Source organism: Phyllobates terribilis, unplaced genomic scaffold, assembly GCF_046119375.1.
Source record: "Phyllobates terribilis strain yellow unplaced genomic scaffold, ASM4611937v1 Scaffold_207__1_contigs__length_3498100, whole genome shotgun sequence".
Lineage (NCBI taxonomy): Eukaryota > Metazoa > Chordata > Amphibia > Anura > Dendrobatidae > Phyllobates > Phyllobates terribilis.
In genome coordinates this window covers 86,706-112,631 of record NW_027362967.1, presented here as the reverse complement: position 1 = coordinate 112,631, position 25,926 = coordinate 86,706, and the positions used below count along the sequence as shown (strand labels likewise).

Here is a 25,926-nt window from a genome sequence, read left to right as displayed (position 1 = left end):
TGATTTAGATTGGTGACTCCATCCCAGGAACCCTCTAAAGAAGGATCCAAGACAAAATGAAAGTCACCTTCAATGATAAGGTCCTACAGAAAATGTTTTAGTTTAAGTACTGACATCATGTCTTAATTAGGTCACAATTAGGGAGACAGAAGTTTGCCAAAGTCAAAATGTTGGAATAGATGGAGATCTTAAACACATACCTCCTCTCAGTGTCAGACAGTGTTTCTACAATGGTATGCGGCAGTGATCTGTGTCGGCCTATACTCCGCACCTTAGACTTCAAAACAGCATTTGTACTGTGACGCCAAGATGAATAATATCTGTTAGTAATCTGAGGTACAGTATATGATCGCCTCTAAAGTGGGTCTCCTGAAGAAGGAGAAAATGAACTTGTTGTTTATTCATATGATAAAACACTTGAGCTCCTTTCTCTCGAACATTAAGTCCTCTGACATTCAATAAACGAGTTTTGAGTTGTGTCATATTATATGAAAAAAAAGGAGGAGGAGAGAAAGATTAAGAGCAAAGAGGAGGTATAGATGGTAGATAGTAATGTCTACCTCTCAGTGGCCAAGAGGTATAGATTATGAATATATCAAACACTAGGAAATTACGAAACAAGCAGATCCCAATGCAAGTCCTTAACTGGGGGTTGTCTTTACAGGTGTAAGTCAAACCTTTAGTTCTAGGGTTCCTATTAGGGGGAACCATAGAATATATAGCGAGCAAAGTAATACAGCCTGATATTACAGTAATATAATGTGAACTCAAATTAAATGCCGTTATAAGATATTGTAAAGATCTGTGGTTGTGGGTTGTAAGTAATCACCTAGGCAGATTAACAATGCAACAATATTTTATTGATCACAGCCATGGTAATAAGCAATTCCAGGTAAATGGCCAAAAAACAGTTCTCTCAGTCCTCAAATTCCCAATCTGGGTTCAGTAGTTCCACTGGCTTTGTATAAGGCCATACTCACTGTCTCCATCCTCTTCCTCCAATCCTTTCACCCAACTCTCCTAAAACATGTCTGTCCTTTCTTCCACTGGGCTCAGTCCCCTCCCAGGTCAGAAGTGATCACACCCTCCCCCTTAAACATTCATTCTTCGCTAAACAATGAAGAATATTCTAGAAGCCTTCATCTGAGACTGCATGTAAGACCCCCTGTGGGGATGGCTCCACTGTGTCTACAATCTACACACACATAACGAGATTATTGGCTATTGGAACAATGGTTAGATACTCCTGAGATACAGATTAGTGGAATGCTGGACATTTTACAAGTGAATCTAGTGCACATACTGACAAGTCAGCAGAACTATATAAAACATAACAAGTAAATCACTAATAAAACAAAATAATAATATTAACAAAAATGGTGGTCCGTTGCTGGAAAAGTATCATAGTCTTTAGAAAATGGGCAGCTCCTCACAGATATGAACTGAGACGTTCTGTATAGTGGAAGAGTGGCACCTAAAACTCTATTTAGATATATCTTATTATATTCTGAAAGAAATAAGTACGCATCTGCAAACTGTCTCTCTCATCAGGGAAAAGAAGATTCATTTCAGGAGCTCATATGATTGGCAGGTTCCTTTTCCGTCTGGGTGCATCACCATCAAATTCCTGATCCATTGAAAGCCTTCTGTGATGTGCCGAAACTCTGTGGCAATGGTGGAGAAGGTGGCCAATCAGATATATGGATTCTGGGAATGTCCAGGACATCACAGAATGGTCTCATGGCGCTTTGATCTTTCAAAGTATACAATGTTCCATTTTTTTCGGACTTGCAGCTGGAAAGGGTACCACAGGAGTACATAAGACCATTTACCTAGAGAGTATCAAGTAGTGGTGTCAATACCCTTCTTTGAGCAAGTGCCATTCAGGATAGATCTGTGAGCAATTGTATGCGCTTTCCATTGAAATCACCAGGACCCAAATCCCCTGCTTTCCTCACAACGGCCTCTTTTACATTGGAAAAATGTATGTGACCGATAATGTCCCTTGGACACTCAGGATCTGGGCCATGATTGCCTAATGTACGGTGCGCCCTGTCGATCTCCAGCTCCTTATCAATAGGGTCACCAAGGATATAATTGAACAATGTCCACAGTGTTGGCATAATAGCTTGTGCATTGATGATTTCAGGATATTATTGTGATTTTCTTGGTCATCAATGATATTAAACAGACTGTTTATTTGCTGGCTGTGAAGATCCAGTGTTTGTTTCTGAGCATTTTGATGGCCACAACTTGTATGACATCATCCTCTTATCTCTGTACCTTGTCAGTAAGCTGTGATAGGCTAGAAGTGAGGGGACGTATTTCAGTTTTGCACGTGGTCTTCAGCCTTTGTATATATTGCTCTATCTCTTGTTTAGTAGGGATAGACGCAATATGAAATACAAATCAATTATGGCTTTCCCCATATTAAAATCCCCTGTGGCTGGGGCAGTATATTTCCCTGTGCAGCAAGCACTGCTCAGTATGTGGGCTTTGGTGAGAATACAGGGAGATTTGTGGAGATGTTTTCTTGTGAGGCCTACATTAAGAGAGAAGTTGGTGCAGGACTTACAGGCTTGAGCGGTCTGGCATCATGAGGGTTAATACTGCTTCTTTTTCCAAGCAGAGATGAGGCAGTAATGGCTCCAGAGCAGGATGATAAGACTTTCGATAAGAAACACTGCATATCAGACATGCTGACGGAGGTGGAGGACCTCAGATTAACCTCAGATCTCTTGTCTTTCTTTCTAATATCGGACGTCATGTTTAAGGCCAGAAATTGCTTATAATTCCCCCAGGAACCCGGTCTGAAGAGAGTGCTCTCATTGCTATGTCCAGGCCATGTCTTTCCTGTTGATTTTCAATACGTCCGAAGGCGACGTTGATTGGGAGCAGGACTGTGTGATGTAATAACCTTATGTGAGCCCCAGAAATGCAAGTTGTGACACCAATGGAACGGCGCCACAACGGGAGGTGCGTATGAGTGTTTTTATTTTAAAAAGGCCAAACATGAGGAATGAGAAGGCGTTGTACTAATAGAAGTGGAAAACCCCTTTAAGAAGATACAATTTTTCGGTTAGAATTGAAATGGGCTTCTCCCCTGTGTGACTTCTCTGAAGTTTATTAAGAGTTGATTTCTGTGTAAAACATTTCCCACATTAAGAACATGAAAATGGCTTCTCACCCGTGTGAGTACTTTGGTGACTAAGAAGTGAGGATTTCTTCACAAAACATTTTCCACATTCTGAACAGGAAAAAGGCTTCTCCCCTGTGTGGGTTCTCTGGTGTATAACAACATCTGATTTCTGGTTAAAACATTTCCCACATTCTGAACAGGAAAAAGGCTTCTCCCCTGTGTGAGTTCTCTGGTGCTTAACCAGATTTGATTTCTGGTTAAAACATTTTCCACATTCTGAACAGGAAAAAGGCTTCTCCACTGTGTGGGTTCTCTGGTGATTGACCAAATCTGATTTCTGGTTAAAACATTTTCCACAATCTGAACATGAAAAAGGCTTCTCCCCTGTGTGGGTTCTCTGGTGGCTATGAAGAATCTCTTTACGGTTAAAACATTTCCCACATTCTGAACAGGAAAAAGGTTTCTCCCCTGTGTGAGTTCTCCGGTGGCTATCAAGAATCTCTGTACGGTTAAAACATTTCCCACATTCTGAACAGGAAAAAGGTTTCTCCCCTGTGTGAGTTCTCTGGTGCTTAAGCAAACCTGATTTCTGGTTAAAACATTTTCCACATTCTAAACAGGAAAAAGGCTTCTCCCCTGTGTGAGTTCTCCGGTGGCTATCAAGAATCTCTTTACGGTTAAAACATTTCCCACATTCTGAACAGGAAAAAGGCTTCTCCCCTGTGTGAGTTCTCTGGTGCTTAAGCAAATCTGATTTCTGGTTAAAACATTTTCACATTCTAAACAGGAAAAAGGCTTCTCCCCTGTGTGGGTTCTCTGGTGGCCATCAAGAATTGCTTTACGGTTAAAACATTTCCCACATTCTGAACAGGAAAAAGGCTTCTCCCCTGTGTGAGTTTTCTGGTGCTTAAGCAAATCTGATTTCTGGTTAAAACATTTCCCACATTCTGAACAGGAAAAAGGCCTCTCCCCTGTGTGAGTTCTCTGGTGATAGACCAAATCTAATTTCTGGTTAAAACATTTCCCACATTCTGAACAGGAAAAAGGCTTCTCCCCTGTGTGAGTTCTCTGGTGACTGACCAAATTTGATTTCTGGTTAAAACATTTCCCACATTCTGAACAGGAAAAAGGTTTCACTCCTGTATGAGTTCTCTGATGTATATTAAGATATGATTTCTGTACAAAACATTTCCCACAATCTGAACATGAAAAAGGCTTCTCCACTGTGTGGGTTCTCTGGTGCTTAAGAAAACTAGATTTCTGGTTAAAACATTTTCCACATTCTGAACAAGAAAATGGCTTCTCTCCTGTGTGGGTTTTCTGGTGGTTATCAAGATGCGCTTTCTGGTTAAAACATTTCCCACATTCTGAGCATGAAAAAGGCTTCTCCCCTGTGTGAGTTCTCTGATGTCTGATAAACCTTGATTTCTCTGTAAAACATTTTCCACATTCTGAACAAGAAAATGGCTTCTCCCTTGTGTGAGTTCTCTGGTGATTAACAAGATTTGATTTATGATTAAAACATTTCCCAGACTTGAAACAAAAAAATCTTTTCTCCGCTGTGTGAATATTTTGATGTTTAAGAAAACTATTTCCATATTCTGAACGTGAAAATGGCTTCTTTGAATTAGGAGTAGTTTGTTTTTTAATGCTTATTTTGTGACTTTGATTTTCCTTAGTAGTCGGTAATGAATCAGAAGACAGGACCTGTTTCAAAGGATCAGGTGAAAGATCTTTCCTGTGAAGGGATGATGGTAGATCTGGAGTAATGGCATTCACTTCAATTGTATCCTCTGGGATCTCAAGATCGTCTGATTTAAAAATTGAAGATGTCAGCTGTCCCTCTGATCTCCTGGTACAGTCATCTGCCAAGAATAAAACCAATAATTATTTTTGAATAAAATATTCTTGAATTATATATTTTTTAACATTTCTACTTAAACTGTAAAATAGCAACTCATGTAAAAAAAATATTGAATTATTCACCAAGAAAATTACAGTTCACAGTGTAATAGAAAACTTCATAGCAAGACCAAGTAGAGCGTGATGTTCAACTGTTTGTTCATTCAGTCTCCCAAATCTGGAATAAAAAGCCAAACAATGTTATATAGGTGTAACACCAGCTGTCTGCGGACTCCTCCCTTCTGGCGCTTTGCCTCCCGGTATAGTAGTCCATTTCTTACTACTAGAAACTCTAGCTGCAGAGTCAGCAGGACATACTCCTCTGTTCTTAATGCATACTTTTCGCGCCTCCAGCCCCTCTTAACCCACCATTGGACTACCCCCACCGACCGATCCTCCTGCTGCGCCTTTCTGACTTGATTACGAGTCAGTTGAGGGAGAGAGTCAGGGGTTACATTTGTCACTCGGCAGTACAACAACGGGAGCGCTTCACTGGATACTCCTAAGAATTTAGCACTGCACTGCATAGGGAGGGCATTAGTTTGATGTCTATGGCACAGAGTCTTCACCTCAGGGGCAGGGACCTCTATCCATCCTCCTTCTTCTTCCTCAGCGTGTCATGCAGCGTGTCCACTACAGCCCATTTCAAAGCCAGAAACTCCAGTTAGTGAGCTGAGTAGTTGCGTTCACTGGGAGTCAATCCTCTACTAATGTAGTAAACGGGAAGCAGACAGCCATCAAGGTCCTGATAGAGAATCCGTCCTAGTCCGTCGAGAGAAGCATCTACATACACATATGGTTTACTGGGGTCTGCATAGGCCAACACTGGAGTTTGGGTCAAACATGACTTCAGTTTCTCGAATGCAGGTGTCCATCTTTTCCCAAAAAGTTCATTAACTCGTAAATAGACTCTCTTTCCTGACCTTGAGGGGTGGGCTGTCCTCCCGGAAGGGGGATACCCCTTGGTAAGAGCAGTTAACGGCTTCGCAATCCGAGAGTACTGGGGTACAAATCTTCGGTAATATCCACAAAATCCTTAGGCCAGTTTACAATAGCCTCCACTTTGGTGGGGTCGGTGGAAATTCCTTCTCTGCTGACTATGTGCCCCACATATTTCACAGTCGTCTGGCAAATCCGGCACTTGTCAAGGGATAACTTCAACCCAGCCTCCTTCAACCGATCCAGCACCTTGAACAACCACTGGTTGTGTTCTTCCAGAGTCTTCCCAAAAACAATAAGATCATCTAGATAAACCAGGACCTCACGTAAGTGCATGTCCCACACTACTTTGTCCATACATCTCTGAAAAGTGGCTGGAGCACCTGTCAGTCCTTGAGGCAGTCTCTGAAACTCAAAGAACCCAATGGGGCAGATAAAAGCGGTCTTCTCTTGATCTTCTTTTGACAAGGGTATCTGATAGTAGCCACTCAGGAGATCTAACACAGAAAACCATTGGCTCCCTTGCAGGCAATCCAAAGCTTCATCGACTCGGGGCACAGTGTACTGGTCAGGGACCGTACGTTTCTTCAAGGTACAATAATCCACACACATCCTGACTAACACCAAATTTACATGCACACTAGGCCACCCATGATACTGACCTATCATACAATGGGACATACCACTGAGGTCCCCAGGCTGATACGCCCTAATTCAAATTGTTTGGCCTTATTTCCCGGTATCTCCCATGTGTCCAGGTGGTGGTTTGTGTGCATGTAAATTTGGTGTTAGTCAGGATGCCTTAACCCCCATTCATGTTTCAGGTGGTGAGTCCTCATGTCGTGATGGGACACTTTCAATGACTCACCAGGGGGATTATGTAACACCTGCAGAGGGAATTTTCAGGGCAGCTACCGGTATACTGGAGCTTACAGACACTAAGAAGAGCTTTGCAGCTGCGGTTAAACAGGGACCTACAGACATTAACCGTTTTTCCCCTGAGCTGGAGTGGACTACAATTCCCAGGGACCCTTGTTTCAGTCAGATGACACAGCCTGGGAGGATAGAAGGAGAGAGAGTGGATTGGATGAGGAGGGACTTGGGGGAGGGAGCTGGGCAGGAAGTGAAAGTTCAGAGAAAAAAAAAAGAGCATGGCAGCTTGCTGTGAGGGACGGAGCAGTGTGGATCTGCATTCCTCTACGCTGCCAAGTGTGGCGGCCCCCTCTGAGATACCCGCGCTGCTGGAGAGAGCGCGGTCTTGTCACCCTCTGAAGCAAGTTACATCAAGGACTCGGAGAGTTCTACCAGCACTCCCACCGTATAAAGTCCTGAATACTGTCGCCCCCAGCTGGTGTCCAGAGAACCATCCGACCGTTTGAGACACACAGTGAGTGCCCTTCTGAGACTTGTGGTTCTACCAGCACTATTTACAGTGAGTACACTGCAACCCAGACTATTGACATTAATATTCATCTAAGTGCACCAACGGTTCTCATTTGCACGCCAACATCCGCGGCAACTGGGCCCCAACATTTGGACTGACTTAAAACAAAAAGGGAAAGCCTGCTACATTATATTTGCAGGGTCGGAGTAGAAGTAGATATATGACTTTTATAGAGCACTGTTACTTGTATTGTATTCCTTTAAACCCACCTCAATTCTGCTGTATAGCAATAAACCTGTTAAACGGTTTTACTCCTGTTCCCTGTCAGTGTGTACTGAGCAGTGGCAGGGGCTTCCCGAATCAGCCCCTGGCAGAAGATAACAGTCTTTCGGCAGTCCCAGAGAGAGAGCTAGAATCAAGATTCTGGTGGAGGCACTGCGCCCTAGAGAGGTGAGACCCCCCATAACACCCAGTGTACCGTGGTAGCCCTAAAGGGGTGTTACATAGGCAAAAATAATACCAATAAAAACTTCTACTCATCTCACAAAAAACAAGTCCCCACTCAGGTCCATCATTTGTCAGTGGAAAAACAGAGATTTTCACATTATTAGTGGCTTAAAGGCTCTGGAAAAGCAACTTTGTTTCTAAAAACCAATCCAGCAATATTCGTTCTCTCAAAGTGAAATCTCCCCCTCTCTTCTGAGCCTTGCAGTGCGCCCAAACCACATTTATCATCCATGTATTTGGCATTACTATAGTGAGAAGAACCCACTTCATTTACAGTGTGTGTGTCTCCTGGAGCACAATCTGGGCACTACGTGTTGGGCAATAAAATGGCATATTTGTAATTTTCACTTTGAAACATCTACTGTGTGCTAATTTTCGGAAAGTGACTGTGGAGTCAAAGTAGTGACAACTTCTAAAGATTAATTAATTGAGGGTCATAATTTCAAAATGGAGTCAATATATGGGAATTTCTACTGGTCTGATTTGCTGACATTTTGTATGGTGTGGTGTGTCCCATATCCTCTGGGACCTGCTCCTGCGACGTCTGCTTCAGTCACCAGGTGCTGTCCTATTTATTCTGCAGGCGGCGCTGGTTATTGAGAAGACGTCGGGACCAAAAGTTCTGGGCGGCGCAGGCTCTGTCCAGCCACTTAGATTAGTTTGCATGGAACCAGTAGTACCATCCAGTCTGGCAGTATGGGTGTGTGTGCTGTCCAGCTGCAGTAACCTGCTCCCTACTTCTGGCAATTGGAAAGCACCGCACCCTACTAAAGCTGGTAGCATATTGCCGGAAGCGGCCAGATCCAGCCGTGTTCTCCTCTGGTTCAGTCCTCTGTGCTCAGCTCCCGGCTTGTGTATTTGTTTTCCATTGTGACCCCGGCCAGTTTACTGACTATTTTTGTGTATTCTGATTTTGTACTTTCTCTGCCCTCCTGGTTATGGCTACCTGACTATTCTTCTTCCCATCTCACTTTACAGAACAACAAGTAACACTATGGCCCAAGCCTAGGGGTCTCTGTGTAAGTCCAGATCCATAAGAAAGGATTAAAGGGTAATGGGCAAAACTGTGACTACAGATAATAACACTGACTGAAACGATCAAGCTGAACAGTCTTCTTCAGAAAAAAAAAACCTTCAGTCTGTAACTGTAACTACTAGGTAGTTAAAGACTCACATAGGTGAGGCAGGCCGATCCGACCCCAAATAAACTATCATACAGAATGAACATGTAAAAAAAAATACAACAATAAAAATATATGTTACATCCCCAACACCAATGTATGTATGAAGGGAGAAATCCAACACTAAACTGGAGTTGCTCTCATTTATGGTGGACCATTGGAGGTATGATGAGTCCTGACCAGAAGAGTAGAGAAAGTATTAGTGCCCCCATTTCAGGAGAGATTGTGCAGGAATCTGAATTCTTTAGGATTGAAAAAATAATGTAATTCATGACGTGGAGTGAATCCATGAAACCAGGGCTCGAGCCATGCCACCACATCTCCTGCAGGCGTGAATAGATGTATATTACAGCCATCAGCCACGCACAGCTTAGAGACATATCATGGCACAGGTGTAATGTTATTTATGTAGTTTTATCCCATTCCTGCTTAAGTTAGTCAGCTTTAAAAGAAATTAAAAAGTCAGAATAAAGGGAAACTCCGTTGTTATTGTACAGAAATTCACACTTGGCCCTCACTGCACATTTAATATTGTCGATAATAAAAGTGAAGTTTGGCCAGAAAGACTGGACCTGGTCTTGTAGGGACCATATGAGAACATTCAGCAGCACAGAAGGGAGAGAAGGTAGATTCATCCAATAAGATATCAGGGATCTAGGAAGCCAACAGCATCATTACCCTCCGCTTTCTGTTACAGGTCCATCAGAATATTTTCCTTCAAGTGATTTTCTCACTTGTCAGCACATTCTACGTAAGCTGTCATTTGGCTTTGTAGTTTACAGATCTGGGCAGGTAACGGTCAGCGTCTACTAATCCCAGGGGGTAGGTGGATCCCCAGGTTGCAAGTTCTCTAGAAAAGGGTTTTCAATGCCCAAATTCATTTGAACAGTTTTGGGTGGAGAAGAATTTTGTGATCTAGAGGCAAAATGGTGATCACACGATTGTGATACAGCCGGACTACACCACCGATAAAGCAGCCACAGCCGGTGACTGAGAAGAATCTGTGACTTCTCTGTATTTAGTGGTTACTACTCACCAGGGTAGTCATATGTAGGAATCTCCTCCTTACACCGCTCATCACCCCTCACATATGTCTCTGTACTATGATTATGGGTCAGATTTTCACCCTGAAACAAACATTGTAAAAGTGACAGACAGAAGGAGAAGTCACATCTATGATCAGCTCTAATCCTGCCATCTCCACCGTTCTCATTACACAAGTATAAAACATAATAATGGTGAATAAAACAAGACTGAGCACAAGACCTTCACAGCCGTCTACACATCATAGGGGAGATCTCATGACACCTTCTCTCCATCTACCTGATGATCCTGAGGAACATTGGGATCTTCTTGTTTACAGTCCTGTGGAAGAAGAGGACGGGGACATCTCTCTGGTGTTGTCCTCTTACTGGATAGATCTGGGGGAAACACATACAGGGACTGAATTCATTCTTTACATACAGATAGTTATAGGCAGTGTGTATTTAATCCTGTCTATTACCTGGTGATGTGAGGGGCTGGGGAACCTCCATCATGATGTTCTTGTACAGATCTTTGTGTCCTTCTAAATACTCCCACTCCTCCATGGAGAAATAGACGGAGACATCCTGACACCTTATAGGAACCTGACACATACAATGATACCGTCATCCCCCCGATCCCTCCATAGCGTTACTGTATAATGTCCCAGCATTCCCAGCAGTGTCACCTCTCCAGTCAGAAGCTCAATCATCTTGTAGGTGAGTTCTAGGATCTTCTGGTCATTGATGTCCTCATGTATCAGGGGGTGAGGTGGAGGCCCTGTGACTGGGCTCAGGGGTCTTCCCCATCCCTCAGACGCAGGGTCCTGACAGCGCTCACTAGAGGTCTTCTTCACTACTGTGTAATCCTGGTTATGGAGAGACACAGTAATAAATCTCACTCCAGACATTTCCAGAGTCCTCACCTCTCCAGTTCTGTCCATCTGTTATTCCCATAGATAAGAATGATGTAATGTGACGTCATCAGAATCTCTCACCTCTCCAGTAAGCCGGAAGAGGATCTCTAGGGTGAGGTGTAATATCCTCTCCACCATCTTGTCTCTGTCCATATCCATCTTTTATGGATCAATAAGGAAAATTCTATTATATAGAAGATCTTCACTGAGAGGATCTGATATTGTAGGGATCTGAATGAGAAGAAGATGAGCAGATGTAACATCATAAAAATCCTGTGTAATAATACAATTACTGGAGATAATAAGGGAAACATATGAGGAGATTTATTATTTTACAGTATTTAGTTTTCTTCTTTCTTCCTCGGAGTCGGAAGCTGAATACATTTCTCATAGACTCATCTTCCATGACACTAAATCTCGTCTCCTTTACCAACAATCGGCATTAGCAATACTGCAGGAGATATTCATTACACGTGACATGAGAAATAACTACCGTATTTTCCGGAGTATAAGAAGACTGAGTGTATAAGGCGACCCCCAACTTTTCCAGTTAAAATATAGAGTTTGGGATATACTCGATGTATAAGACTACCCCTCTTCTAACGCACATACAATAAAAGTTAAAAAAAAAAATCAGATTTGATTTCAATATGGTAATTTTAAAGTGATGAACCTTACCGGCGATTGGCTGGTTGTTGTATACAAAGCCTGCTTGGATTGGTCAGCTCTTCCTGCCTGCCCAGCTCTCCCTGTCTCCAAGACTATCAGAGCGGCAGCACATCCCTCTGGCCCACCTTTGTATCCTATTACCGGTACCTCCTTCTCTGCCTCTCTGATCTCGCTCCTGAGGACTGCAGTGACGAGGTGAGGGGGCGCCTCACCGGGAAGGTGTAAGTGAAGCAAGCTGCAGGCGTCTGGGACGCCCGGGGTATGGAAAGAAGAGAAAGAGCGGTGCTGTGCCCAGAAAAACAGGCCTCTTTCACTCGTCTGGCCCGCCCTTGTATTACCTCCTTCTCCGCCTCTCAGGAGGTACCAGTAATAGGATACAAGGGCAGGCCAGAGGGATGTGCTACCGCTCTGATAGTCTTGGAGACAGGGAAGGCTTATAAATTACCATAAATACCGTATTTTTCGGACTATAAGACGCACCGGACCATAAGACGCACCTAGGTTTTAGAGTAGGAAAATAGAAAAAAAAATTTAAGCATAAAATGTGTTCACGATGCACTTTTAAGGGGGAGGGGGTCTTCTACTGACACTGGTATAGGGGTAATGTCCCCCAATTCTGACAATATCCCCCATCCTGGTATATATGCCCCCCTTCCTTTTATACGTGGCCCCCATTTCCATCCTGATATGCCTGTCATCCCTCCATCCTGGTATGCATGGCACCCCTCATCCCTATCCTGGTATGCATGGCACCCCTCATCCCTATCCTGGTATGCATGGAACCCCTCCATCCTGGTATGCATGGCACCCCTCATCCCTATCCTGGTATGCATGGCACCCCTAATCCCTATCCTGGTATGCATGGCACCCCTCATCCCTGTCCTGGTATGCATGGCACCCTTCATCCCTGTCCTGGTATGCATGGCACCCCTCATCCCTATCCTGGTATGCATGGAACCCCTCCATCCTGGTATGCATGGCACCCCTCATACCTATCCTGGTATGCATGGCACCCCTAATCCCTATCCTGGTATGCATGGCACCCCTCATCCGTGTCCTGGTATGCATGGCACCCCTCATCCGTGTCCTGGTATGCATGGCACAGCAATCCCCATCCTGGTATGCATGGCACCCCTCATCCCTGTCCTGGTATGCATGGCACCCCTCATCCGTGTCCTGGTATGCATGGCACCCCTCATCCCTTCCCTGGTATGCATGGCACACCTCATCCCTATCCTGGTATGCATGGCACCCCTCATCCTTGTATGTATGGCCCCTCATCCTTATCCTGGTATGTATGCCCCCCTCATCTTTATCCTGTTATGTATGCCCCCCCTCAGCCTTATCCTGGTATGCATGGTCCCCCTAATCCTCATCATGCTGCACATAAAAAAATAAACACTCCTACTCACCTTTCTTCTCTCCTCCAGCGCTGCGTCCTATCTGCCCGCACTGATCTTGCCTTGTGAGCCGCGCATGGCGTCACTACCATGCGAGGCTCACAAAGGGAGATCAGCTACTGGAAGTCACTGCTCCTCACGCTGGAACTGTGAGTTCATGCTCCTTAATACCCGGCACACAGCGTAGCCGCAGAGCGGCTCCTGCTGCTGCAGGGCGATCACGTGTGCCTGCTATTAAAGGGCATGAATATTCACCCCCCCCCACGGAGAGAGGTTGAATATTTATGCCCTTAAACAGCGGGCACAGGTGATTCCGGCAGCACCAGGCGCCGCTGCTACACTGTGTGCCGCTATTAAGGAGCATGAATATTCAGTGCTCCCCACGCCTCATGGGGGGGGGTTTGGTCGACTATATAAAGTATTTGGGGGCCTCCCGACAGATGATGTTAGGGCAGAGAAGGATCTGTCATCCTGAATTTCAGAGGCTAATCCGTTTGTTCTTCCTGTAGATAATCGTCCACTAGAGGAGTCTGGAGGCGACTTTCTCATACAGACCACAGGAAAGCTGGAATATTTGTGTGTATAGGGAGATGGAAGAGATAGCCGTCTGCCAAATGACTGTTCAGCCAACACTTATCTCATGTGTATGGAGCCGTTACGATTACACTAACAGGCAAGGATAATACACCGCACTACAGTAGTACAGTGCATCACCTGAGCAATCAGAGGATTGTATGTTGTATGATCGTGACGCGCCCCCTGTGGTCGTGGGGTACACGGTAGCCGGGCCGGTTCTGTATTGGGGTAGTCACGGTGGCAGTGACCCAGTCCGTGGCCCAGGGAGGTCAAAAAAAGAACAGTGAAAGTCAATTTGGTGAAATAAAGATTTGGGGATAATGTTCGTGACGCCACCCGTGGTATGCGGCTATATGGGGCCCCCGCTGCGGTGCAGATCCACTGGGGCTGTTGGTGACGCAGCAGAGATGGTTTGGCTCTCCACGGGTAGAGCTATGCCCCAGGGCAGTATAAAGGACTTGATGAGGTAGATGTTGTCAGCAGGGACAGTGTAGTGCAGGGCAGGGCAATTAAGTCAAGGACACAGCGGGGTGCAGTCTTCAGGTTTTACTCACAGTTGTTAAGTTCTCCAGGTTACAGTTACCGGTTTGCAACCACCCATGTCGTCCTGTGTCCTCCTGGGAAGTGATTCAGCCAACTCTCAAATATCCTAGGAGCACTTGAACGGGACCCTTTTCGGTGTACCTCTCCAGGCCGTCTCACTACGCTGGCTCTCGCCATCCTGCCCTGTGCCTCAGACACAGTGTCCCGAGCCAGTGGCCGCGGGCCTTGTCAGGCGACGTCTCGTCTGTCCCCTTGGTCCTATATGGCCACCTTTTCAGCGATTATGTGTGGACTGTGGCTACGGCACCTAAAGATATAGCAACCTCCGGTTTGCTAGCTGAGCTTTAAAGTACTCCACTAGTCTGGGGCCAGTCCCCTCCTGCGGCCTTGATCCCTCTATGGTCAGCGTGAATTCGGGCGCACGGGTGGCTTCCCGCACTCGCCGTGCCCCTAGGATCCCTTCTATGTCTGGAGCCTTTCCCACTGCTCCGGTCTTCTCCCCTCACTCTCCTACTGCTGGGCCCACTCCTCACTCTCCACTGAACTCCTGCTCCAAGCACTGGAGCCAGGAAAATGGACCCTTCTAGATGTTTCTACCCTTGCTTTTACTCTTCCTGTCTGAGCTCCCCTGAACTATTTCCTCCACCCACCTCCTCCACTTAGTTCCACCCTCCTGATAGGGATCAGGCCTGTGCTCTCCCTTAGGAGCAATCTTGCCCTTCCCTTATGAAGTAGTGTAGTGTTGGATGTGAGTGGTTGGGTCCCGTGTAGTGCTCCCTCCTTACCTGAGAGTGGGGTACCACACCTCTGGCTGAGATGCAGCACTTCTGTGGCAACTGGACCCGCAGGGCACCACAATCGCACTAATGAGAGTTGTCACTATAGGGAAACCAGACTCACTGCACAATGTTCGTTAAGTCACGTCCATAAGAACTTTCTTATACTCTGTTATCCTATACACATTCTATACACAGTGACGTAGACAGAAATCACAGTGACGTAGCAATAGCTGAAATTGAGCCCGCCGAAGGGAAAAATATTATATATATATATATATATATATATATATATATATATATACACACACACACACACACACACTAGATAGTGGCCCGATTCTAACGCATCGGGTATTCTAGAATATGTATGCGGCCGACCGGGCGCGACTAATCAGCGAAGCAGTGTTTAAATGGGTTGTGCACTACTTTAAATTAACCCACCAATGTATCCCCCCGGGGCCCCTAATGAATTTTGTAATTACGTCATGTTGTCAATACTGCTTGTGACAACATCGCTGACCACGCACAGCCAGCACATAATTCCCCCGGCCGCAGCCGGCTCTTGCTTCCGCTTACATCACGACTATTTGCGGCTGCAGCCAGGGGTCTCCTGTTCGCAGGCTGCGACCAATCAGCGAATCGTGTTAGTGAGGACCGAGGAGCGGCACTGCCGGTCATCTCCCGGCAGCATCGCCGCTGACCTCCATGCGGCTACCATCGGGAGATCAGCGGCTAGGGCTGCTGATCTCCCGACGGCAAGTGTGAAGGGAGGACCGGGGAGCGAGGCCGCCGATCGGGGTACTTCTGCTGCAAGCAGCCGGGAGATGACCGGCTAGCACCGGTCATCTCCCGGCTGTGTCGCCGCTGATCTCTCGACGGTGGCCTGCGTGTTTCAAATCTGGCGCCACTTCGTGGCCGGGCTGTGCCAGTCGCTGAATCAGAGAAGCGGTGTTTTAAATTTCGCGCCAATATCGCTGATTGGTCGCGGCCGGGCAGGTGCGACCAATCAGTGAAGCGTGTTTCAAATCCAGCGCCAATTCGCGGCCGGACTGCGCTCGTTGCTGATTGATGGCGCGACCAATCAGCGAACCGTGTTAGTGAGGACCAGGGAGCGGCCCTGCCTGTGCGGGTACTTCCGCTGCGAGCTAGCGCCGGTCATCTCCCGGCTGCATCGCCGCTGACCTCCATGCGGCTACCGTCGGGAGCTCAGCGGCCAAGTGCGAAGGGAGGACAGGGCTCCATCCATTCTTCCATTGATGCGGTGAAGTAGTCCTGTGCCCTTAGCAGAGAAACACTCCAAAAACATAATGTTTCTACCTCTATGCTTGACAGTGGGGACGGTGTTCTTTGAGCCATTGGCAGCATTTCTCTTCCTCCAAACACGGCGAGTTGAGTTAATGCCAAAGAGCTCAATTTTTGTCTCATCTGACCACAGCACCTTCTCCAAATAACTCACAGAATCATCCAGGTGTTCATTGGCAAACTTCAGATGGGCCTGCACAAGTCTCTTCTTGAGCAGGGGGACCTTGCGGGCACTGCATGATTTTAAACCTTTAAAGGCGCAATGTGTTACCAATGGTTTTCTTGGTGACTGTGGTTCCTGTTGCCTTGAGATCATTAACAAGTTCCCCCGTGTAGTTTTAGGCTGATCTCTCACCTTCCTCATGATCAAGGATAACCCACAAGGTGAGATTTTAAATGGTGCCCAAGATAAATGTCGATTGACAGTCATTTTGTATTTCTTCCATTTTGTTACTATTGCACCAACAGTTGTCTCCTTCTCACCCAGCATCTTGCTTATGGTTTTGTAGCCCATTCCAGCTTAGTGCAGGTCTATGATCTTGTCCCTGAAATCCTTAGAAAGCTCTTTGGTCTTGCCCATATTGTAGAGGCTAGAGTTTGACTGATTAATTGAGTCTGTGGACAGGAGTCTTTTACACTGGTGACTATGTAAGACAGCCAGTGTCAGACTGGGGTGTCTGGGGCCCACAGGGGGAATTGATCCTCGGGGCCCACTCTACAGCTATATGCAAATACCTGTTATCTGTTATCCCTGTTATAGTGGAGCGTCAACTGTAAATAGCAGGCGGCTCCTGCATCTACTGTGCACCACTATAACTAGGATGTACAATTAAGGTAGTTTGTATTAAAGGGGTTGTTTGGTTAAAACAAGTTATCACCGATCCATGGGCTCTATAGGATAAGTGATAACTTATTGATCGTTTGGGTCCGAACATTGGAAAACGCACCTATCGGAAGAATGGGGAAGTTTTATCCCTGTCAGGACACTTATCCCCATTTTAAAATGCAGCAGCAGGTGGGATGTCTGACCGCAGCCTCATTCATTCTCTTTGGGGCTTCCAGATAAAAACAAGAACAGCAACTGAGGGAATGAATGGATCAGTGGTCAAGTCGCACATGAGCTCCACTCTAATGGGAATAAAAAATCCACATTCTACCAATTGGTGCACGTCCCAGTATTCAGACCCCCACCAATCAATACTTTATCACTTATCCTGTGGAGAGGTGATTACTTGTTTTCCCCGGAGAACCCCTGTAAGTGCATCTTGTTCCAAATATTTAATCACTAATGGAAATAAAGAATCTTCTAATTAATATCAGAAAGAACAAATGACCGCCATACCCAACACAACCCACTATACCAACAGCAATAGTACCACATACAAGGGAGAAATACTGCCACACCATGACCAGACCACATATTACCACCACATATTACCACCACCATAGTGACCAAATAATACTATATACAAGGGAGAAATACAGTGACACCCGTGACCAGACCACATATTACCACCACATAGTGACTGAATAATACCACATACAAGGGAGAAATACCACCACACCGTGACCAGACCAGATATTAACAGCATATAGAGTCAAAATAATTCCCCATCATTGCTCTCCCCCACCTCCTCCATCATTGCTCTCCCCCCACCTCCTTCATCATTGCTCTCTCCCACCTTCTCCATCATTTTCATATTGCCATCATCATTGCCATATCTCCCCCCACCTCCTCCATCATTGCCATATCTCCCCCACCTCCTCCATCATCATTGCCATCCCCCCCACATCCTTCATCATTGCCATATCTCCCCCACCTCTTCCATCATCATTGCCATATCTCCCCCCACCTCCTCCATCATAATTGCCATGTCATATCTCGTACAGTTACTACCAGTTTCACGATAGCCCAATTATTATTATTCGCTGCCACCACCGACCAAATTTGAAATATAATACAAGCCTGGTCGGACGCCTGCGTTCAGGTAGTGTATGGCTTCGGGGAAGGGAATGATTACAGAGCAAAAGAAACAGGACTATTAAAAGTTATATTTAATCCAAAAGGGAGATTTTACACAAGGGGACAATACAATACATATGCAGTTACACAAAATAATAAGGATTAAAGAAGAAACTTACTATATGATCGCAGAGACGATTCAATATAGCTGGAGGGGAGACACCCCACTTGAGTCTCCAGAGACCACACACGGTATAGCTGCAGTCCATTTTTCTCCCCGGAGAGGCTCACAGCTCCGGGAAAATAAGCATATAGTTCCATGGCTGACCCTGTCACTAAAAATATGGGCCCCATTATCATAGGACGTATGGAACATTAGTTATTCCATCTTTTATTTCAGCTCCGAAAATCCTGCAGTTTGCAGCTGGGGAATTGTCTTAGTTAACGAGCTGCGTCCTCCTCAGCTAGATGTAAATTGTCGGAGGTCTGTGTCAGAGGAAAACACACTCACATGCTAATTGGGGTTGTAGCACCTTTTTTGTGCCAGCATCTGTCCAAGCCACTTCTGCTGTGGTGATAATTTGCATACAGACAGATGGTAGATTATCAGCTCTTCTCTCCTGACAAATAGTATAGGGGAGAGGTAGAAGAAGGAGGGTCTGGGGGGGGAGGGAATTCTTAATATTTTTCTGACAGGATAAAATACTTATTTCTCACTGCAAAATGCAAATAAATTTATCTAATTTAAACATTGTGATTTTCTTGATTTGTTTGGATATTCTATCTCTCAATGTTAAAATTAATCTGCACTTAAAATTATAGATTGTTCATGTCTTTGTCAATGAGCAAACTTACAAAAACAGCAAGGGATCAAATACTTATTTCTTCACTGTATATTACATATACAGTACAGACCAAAAGTTTGGACACACCTACTCATTTTAAGATTTTTCTGTATTTTCATGACTATGAAAATTGTACATTCACACTGAAGGCATCAAAACTATGAATTAACACATGTGGAATTATATACTTAACAAAAAAGTGTGAAACAACTGAAAATATGTCTTATATTCTAGGTTCTTCAAAGTAGCCACCTTTTGCTTTGATGACTGCTTTGCACACTCTTGGCATTCTCTTGATGAGCTTCAAGAGGTAGTCACTGGAAATGGTTTTCACTTCACAGGTGTGCCCTGTCAGGTTTAATAAGTGGTATTTCTTGCCTTATAAATGGGGTTGGGACCATCAGTTGTGTTGTGCAGAAGTCTGGTGGATACACAGCTGATAGTCCTACTGAATAGACTGTTAGAACATGCATTATGGCAAGAAAAAAGCAGCTAAGTAAAGAAAAACGAGTGGCCATCATTACTTTAATAAATGAAGGTCAGTCAGTCTGAAAAATTGGGCAAACTTTGAAAGTGTCCCCAAGTGCAGCTGCAAAAACCATCAAGCGCTACAAAGAAACTGGCTCACATGAGGACCGCCCCAGGAAAGGAAGACCAAGAGTCACCTCTGCTTCTGAGGATAAGTTTATCCGAGTCACCAGCCTCAGAAATCGCAGGTTAACAGCAGCTCAGATTAGAGACCAGGTCAATGCCACACAGAGTTCTAGCAGCAGACACATCTCTTCAACAACTGTTAAGAGGAGACTTTGTGCAGCAGGCCTTCATGGTAAAATAGCTGCTAGGAAACCACTGCTGAGGACAGGCAACAAGCAGAAGAGACTTGTTTGGGCTAAAGAACACAAGGAATGGACATTAAACCAGTGGTAATCTGTGCTTTGGTTTGATGAGTCCAAATTTGAGATCTTTGATTCCAACCACTGTGTCTTTGTGCGACGCAGAAAAGGTGAACGGATGGACTCTACATGCCTGGTTCCCACCGTGAAGCATGGAGGAGGAGGTGTGATGGTGTGAGGGTGCTTTGCTGGTGACACTGTTGGGGATTTATTCAAAATTGAAGGCATACTGAACCAGCATGGCTACCACAGCATCTTGCAGCGGCATGCTATTCCATCCGGTTTGCGTTTGGTTGGACCATCATTTATTTTTCAACAGGACAATGACCCCAATCACACCTCCAGGCTGTGTAAGGGCTATTTGACCAAGAAGGAGAGTGATGGGGTGCTACGCCAGATGACCTGGCCTCCACAGTCACCAGACCTGAACCCAATCGAGATGGTTTGGGGTGAGCTGGACCGCAGAGTGAAGGCAAAAGGGCCAACAAGTGCTAAACATCTCTGATAACTCCTTCAAGATTGTCGGAAGACCATTTCCGGTGACTACCTCTTGAAGCTCATCAAGAGAATGCCAAGAGTGTGCAAAGCAGTCATCAAAGCAAAAGGTGGCTACTTTGAAGAACCTAGAATATAAGACATATTTTCAGTTGTTTCACATTTTTTTTGTTAAGTATATAATTCCACATGTGTTAATTCATAGCTTTGATGCCTTCAGTGTGAATGTACAATTTTCATAGTCATGAAAATACAGAAAAATATTTAAATGAGAAGGTGTGTCCAAACTTTTGGTCTGTACTGTATGTAGTGGATGGGTGGAGGAAGTAGTTAAGGGGAGCACATAGCGGGAAATATAAAAGAGAGTAGCCATCTTAGCGACAGTCAGAGGAGTAGTGAGGAGGAGACAGGGAGCGGAGGCTCTGTATGAGCTCTGCTCCACAGGCAGGCCTAGTCAGGAGGCCTGAGCCTGGGAGAAGGAGAGGGAGCAGGAAGGCTCCAGGAACAAAGAAGGGACCCTAGGGGTACGGGCCATGCAGAAGGCCCCCCGTACGCCCGCTGCTACCAGGAGGTTGAGGGGTCAAGGCCAGAATAGGGAACCGGATCCCTCAACTAGTGGAGAAACATTCAAGGCTCAACTAGAAACCGGCGGTTACAGTGTCTAACATGCTGCAACCATAATCCACACCAGTGGCCCTAAGAAGGTGTCCACATAGGACCAGGGGACGGAACATACGTCGCCCGCTAAGGCCCGAGGGTACCGGATAGAAGCGGCGCTGGGTGTGAGGTACAAGGAAGAGGCCAGAGGAAGGTACACAGAACGGGGTCCTGATAAGTGCTCTGGAGATACCCGAGGGTGGACTGAGCCCCTCACTGAGTACGCACAGCACGACGTGGGAAGTTATGATCTGCAGTGTAACTTGGAGATTGACAACCGTGAGTAAAGACCCTGGGACTGCACCATCTTGTCTCCGTGTTTCTTACCGCGCCAGCACGAACTGCACTGGGACGCCCTGCACAACCACCATCATTCACACGCGCTGCCCTGACGCTACACTCTTCCTGTGGGGAGTCATATTACACTTGCTGCACATTCCACCAGCTTCAGCGGACTGCTCCGCAGCGGCGGTTAACAAATCCACAGGTGGCGCAGTCGGACATTAACACTTATCCATATAAATTACGCCCTGGATTGACCGCCCTGGGTCACGGACCGGGTCACCGCCACAGTGACTACAACCCCCAGCATTTACAAGGCCCGGCTCCGGGTACCCCACGGCCCAGGGGGCGCGTCATTACAAATTCCCTTCTTCGGTGGGAGAGCCACCATCCTCCCCCCTCTGAAGAAGGGAATACCAAAAGGCCAATACATCAGGCTGAGAAGGAATTGTTCGACTGATGGTGAATTTATACAGCAGGCTAAGGAAATGAGAGAGAGGTCTAAACGAAGGGGATACCCTGATTGGGTTTTGAGAAGGGCGCACCAGTTTGCTTTTAAACAAAATAGAGAAAATCTGCTCTCTCCAAGAACAAAAGACGATAATGAAAAAGGAAAAGAACTTATTAGGTTGATTGCGACATACGATAATGGTGCCCCACAAGCAAGGGTCATTATAGAAAAATATTCGGGAATTCTACCATAGACGAGGATTTGAAAAAAGTTGTTGGTACAAAACCACAAATCACGTTTCACAGAAACAAAACGATTGGAGACAGGGTTGTCAAAAGTCATTTTGTGCAATCTAAAAAGGACAAGTCTTGGTTACCAGGGAGACCGAATGGCTGCTACAATTGCAGTGGATGCGTGGCCTGTCCGAATGATAAGACTACAAAAACCTTTATGAGTAACGTTACAGGACTGTCCTTTGATATTAGAAGTTTTATTAATTGTAGAACAACATTTGTGATATATAAAGCAACATGTATTTGCAAAAAGGAGTAAATAGGGAAGACCATACGAGAAATGAGAAGAAGAATAGGAGAGCATCTAAATGATATTGCAATCAATAATGACACGCCCATTGCTAAACATGTAAATTTAGTGCATGGGGGGATCCGAAAGTAATATCATTTACGGGAATTGGTTGCATGAAAATGAATAGTGGGGGGGGACATGGACAGAATCCTACAGCAAAAAGAAGCAAGATGGATTTTCCGGTTGAACACCATGACCCCTAAGTGGCTCAATGAGCAACTTGGCTATAGTTGTTTTATCTGAAAGGAGTATCTCCTGATCCCCACCTTACAAAATCCTCCCCCTCGCTTCCCCCCGTTTGATCATGCTTACGTGAAGCGTCCCATTACATGAGCCTGTCAAAATCAGATTTTTGAGCCTTTAAAATCTTGAGTGCCTTCAAAAGAAGGTGATATTTATATCCTTAAGGATTATATACCCTTAGGAAGAAGGGAAATTTATGGATAGATATATAATATATGACATTGTGGGCAACAGGCTGCTTAAAGAGTGCTTTCAGAATGAAATAGTATATTTAAATTATAAAAAAAAACAACCTGGAGGTCTGAACTGAGACATAAATTGATGTGCATGCAAAATGTAGATGCATGTTCACACAAGGCCATTGAACAGAGAGAAACCAAAGACAAGAAAAAATACCCAAATAACTGAAAGTAAATGTATAGATCGCACAGTGCAAAAATAATAATAAATAATAAAGGGTATTTAGTTAACATAATTTTGATCAAAATAATGTATAAGCTATCCCGAAACTTCACGGCAACCCTTATGGGACAGTCCTAACTCTAGTATTAAAAACCTTACCATTTGTCAAGTGACATACATATGGACATAGGCAGAGAGACTTGATCCCTAGTATAAGCATAAAACCGTGGCAGAATGAGCGCGTCAGCCCAGACAAAGGGCGGCCACACCCTTTTATATGCACTAAAGCATACTGACTGCAAAGAAAAAAAACCTGGAGGTCTGAACTGAGACATAAATTGATGTGCATGCAAAATGTGGATGCATGTTCACACAAGGCCACTGAACAGAGAGAAACCAAAGAAGCAAAAATTATGTTAACTAAATACCCTTTATTATTTATTATTATTTTTGCACTGTGCGATCTATACATTTACTTCCAGTTATTTGGGTATTCTTTGGTATATTTAAATTATGTCGCCTGATGAAGTTTGTATTTAAAGCTGCCAGCCTACCCCAAGTAGGAAGGAGCATCATGTGCGATTTGATTGATGGTCACTATGGCAGTGGTAATCATTGAGAAATAATACGGTATATATGGGGACATGTGACCATATGTGGTCGGCCGTGTGACTGAGGCGTTTCGGGTGCCACGTGACCGGAAGCGTTGTGGAGTCCACGGCCACATGTTGTAACATATGGCTGAGTGTAGGCGGCTGTAAAAATGGGGCTGCATTGCGTGATCGCGGCATGCCGGGCGGCCAGAAATTATGTGATTGGGTATGTCACGTGGGTATGTCACGTGATTGTGACCTGCCGGGCGTCCGGAAATGATGCGGTCGGCGGTGTCACGTCGTCACGGCTTGTCGGGCGGTGGAAATGATGCGATCGAGGGAGACCCAGCCGTGTCATGTGATTGTGAGACTCCGCGCTGCAGAAAATGACATGTTTTGAAAGAGTGGGAATACATATAAGGTGGTCAAAATGGAATGAGTCTGATGAGAGCACTATTATGGGATAATGTATTTGAAAAAGGAATGGGTTTGATAGAGATAAACCCTGGAATTATAGCAACCAAAATATAAGACACATATAAGCCCCGCCCAGGAAGTGACATAGGACTCCCTGGAAAGGAGGGAAAGTAAACCTATTTACATACAGGAAGTGAGTGTGTGGGATTATCTCCTCATACAGTTTTTGGAAAAATAGTGGAGGCAGCGCTCTGCACGACTGTAATGAACACTCACTATTGTGAGCCTCATTGAATTTTTTGTTTTACTCACTTTGACACTTTATTGGCACAGAGTCACCTTCTCTCTTTGCATTAATTGTGCCTTCCACAAAATGCTAAACATACTCCCCTGATGAATTCTCCGTAAGGAGAAAGAAACGTGTCGGGAGGGTTTTTGTGGGATATGTTAGAAGGTACACTTGGGTACTGCCCGTGTCGGGGCGGGAGCTAAACCCAGGGGCATGACAGGGGGGCATCAGTCCTCAGAAAAAGATCAACAGACAGACAGAAATTCCCGGATGGTGCCTAGATGCAAAATGGGTGAGAACCAAACATTTTCTTTCTATATTGCACAATAGCACTTTAGATTATGATTAATGTTATTTAACAGTCAGGACTGGATATATTCATCCGGAGACCGTATCCTGTAAATATCTGTAATGAGTCTTTTTGTGTCCTTAGGTTAATAGGGGTTATGTTGATTCAGTAATGGATATATAGGATATAAAGTTTTATAGGTATAAGTGAAGGTTATGTTATAAGAGAATCCTCTCTGCTGTGAGTTGTCCTTTTGTTTAGGAATTGAAGGACAGGTCCTAATAAAATGTCCCTTTTTCCCAGAAAAAAAAAAATACGCCTTTTTTCTTGCGAATCTCCGGGGAAATGTATGATGTAAAGGCACCCCCTAACTGCATGGGTTCTGCTACCTCCCCCAGTACTGGTTCACCTCCAGACCGCTCCCCCGGCAGAGGTCTGTCACATCTGACACACCCGTGACACCATCCCAGCCTTGTGCAGGTTTACAATTTTGTCCCTGGTGTCCTTACACAGCTCTTTGGACTTGCCCATGGTGGAGAGGTTAGAATGTGATTGATTGAGTGTGTGGACAGGTGTCTTTTATACATCTAACAAGGTGCAATTAATACAGGTAATGAGTGCAGAGTAGGAGGCTTCATAAAGAAAGACTAACAGGTTTGTGGGAGCCAGAATTCTCGCGGGTTGGTCGGTGATCAAATACTTATTTCATTCAATAAAATGTCACTTAATTGACGCTGAGAAGGCGTCTGACCCGTCAATTGGTCGTTCGTCTTCTCGCTGTTAAATAGGTTTGGGTTTGTGGGTCCTATTATTCACTCCATTAGATCCCTTTATTCAAGACCCTCGGTGAAGGCGTCTGTTAATGGCACCATGTCTGATGAACAGCCTGTTTGTTAGGCAAATCCCTGCATGTGTCACAGCAGCCCAACCGCCATGACACATGAGCCGCGGCGGCACCAACATAGATGCCGAGCACCAGAGCGCGCTCACCGAAGGGTTAACAATCCACGCGCCCTCATCACTAATGAGAACAAGACGTTTCCTCCCTTCCTGTCTCCATAGTTGGGTCGTATGTATCTATCACAGGAAACAGAAACCTTATGATTCTTATAAAGGGGCAACACAAGACCCCAAAAGAGTCTCCGTGCTGAAGGGGTTAATGCCCCCTGCGCCCAGTAATGGGGTCTCCACATACCTCCACCTGCAGAGCCGCCACCACATATATGGCTGCTGTGTGCGCACAGGACCTGTGATGAGGTCAC

General features: G+C 45.2%; 1 pseudogene; it reads right to left on the bottom strand.

The window, feature by feature from the left end:
* Positions 1-148: 148 nt before the first annotated feature.
* LOC141213684 (uncharacterized) lies at positions 149-25,926 on the bottom strand (annotated as a pseudogene).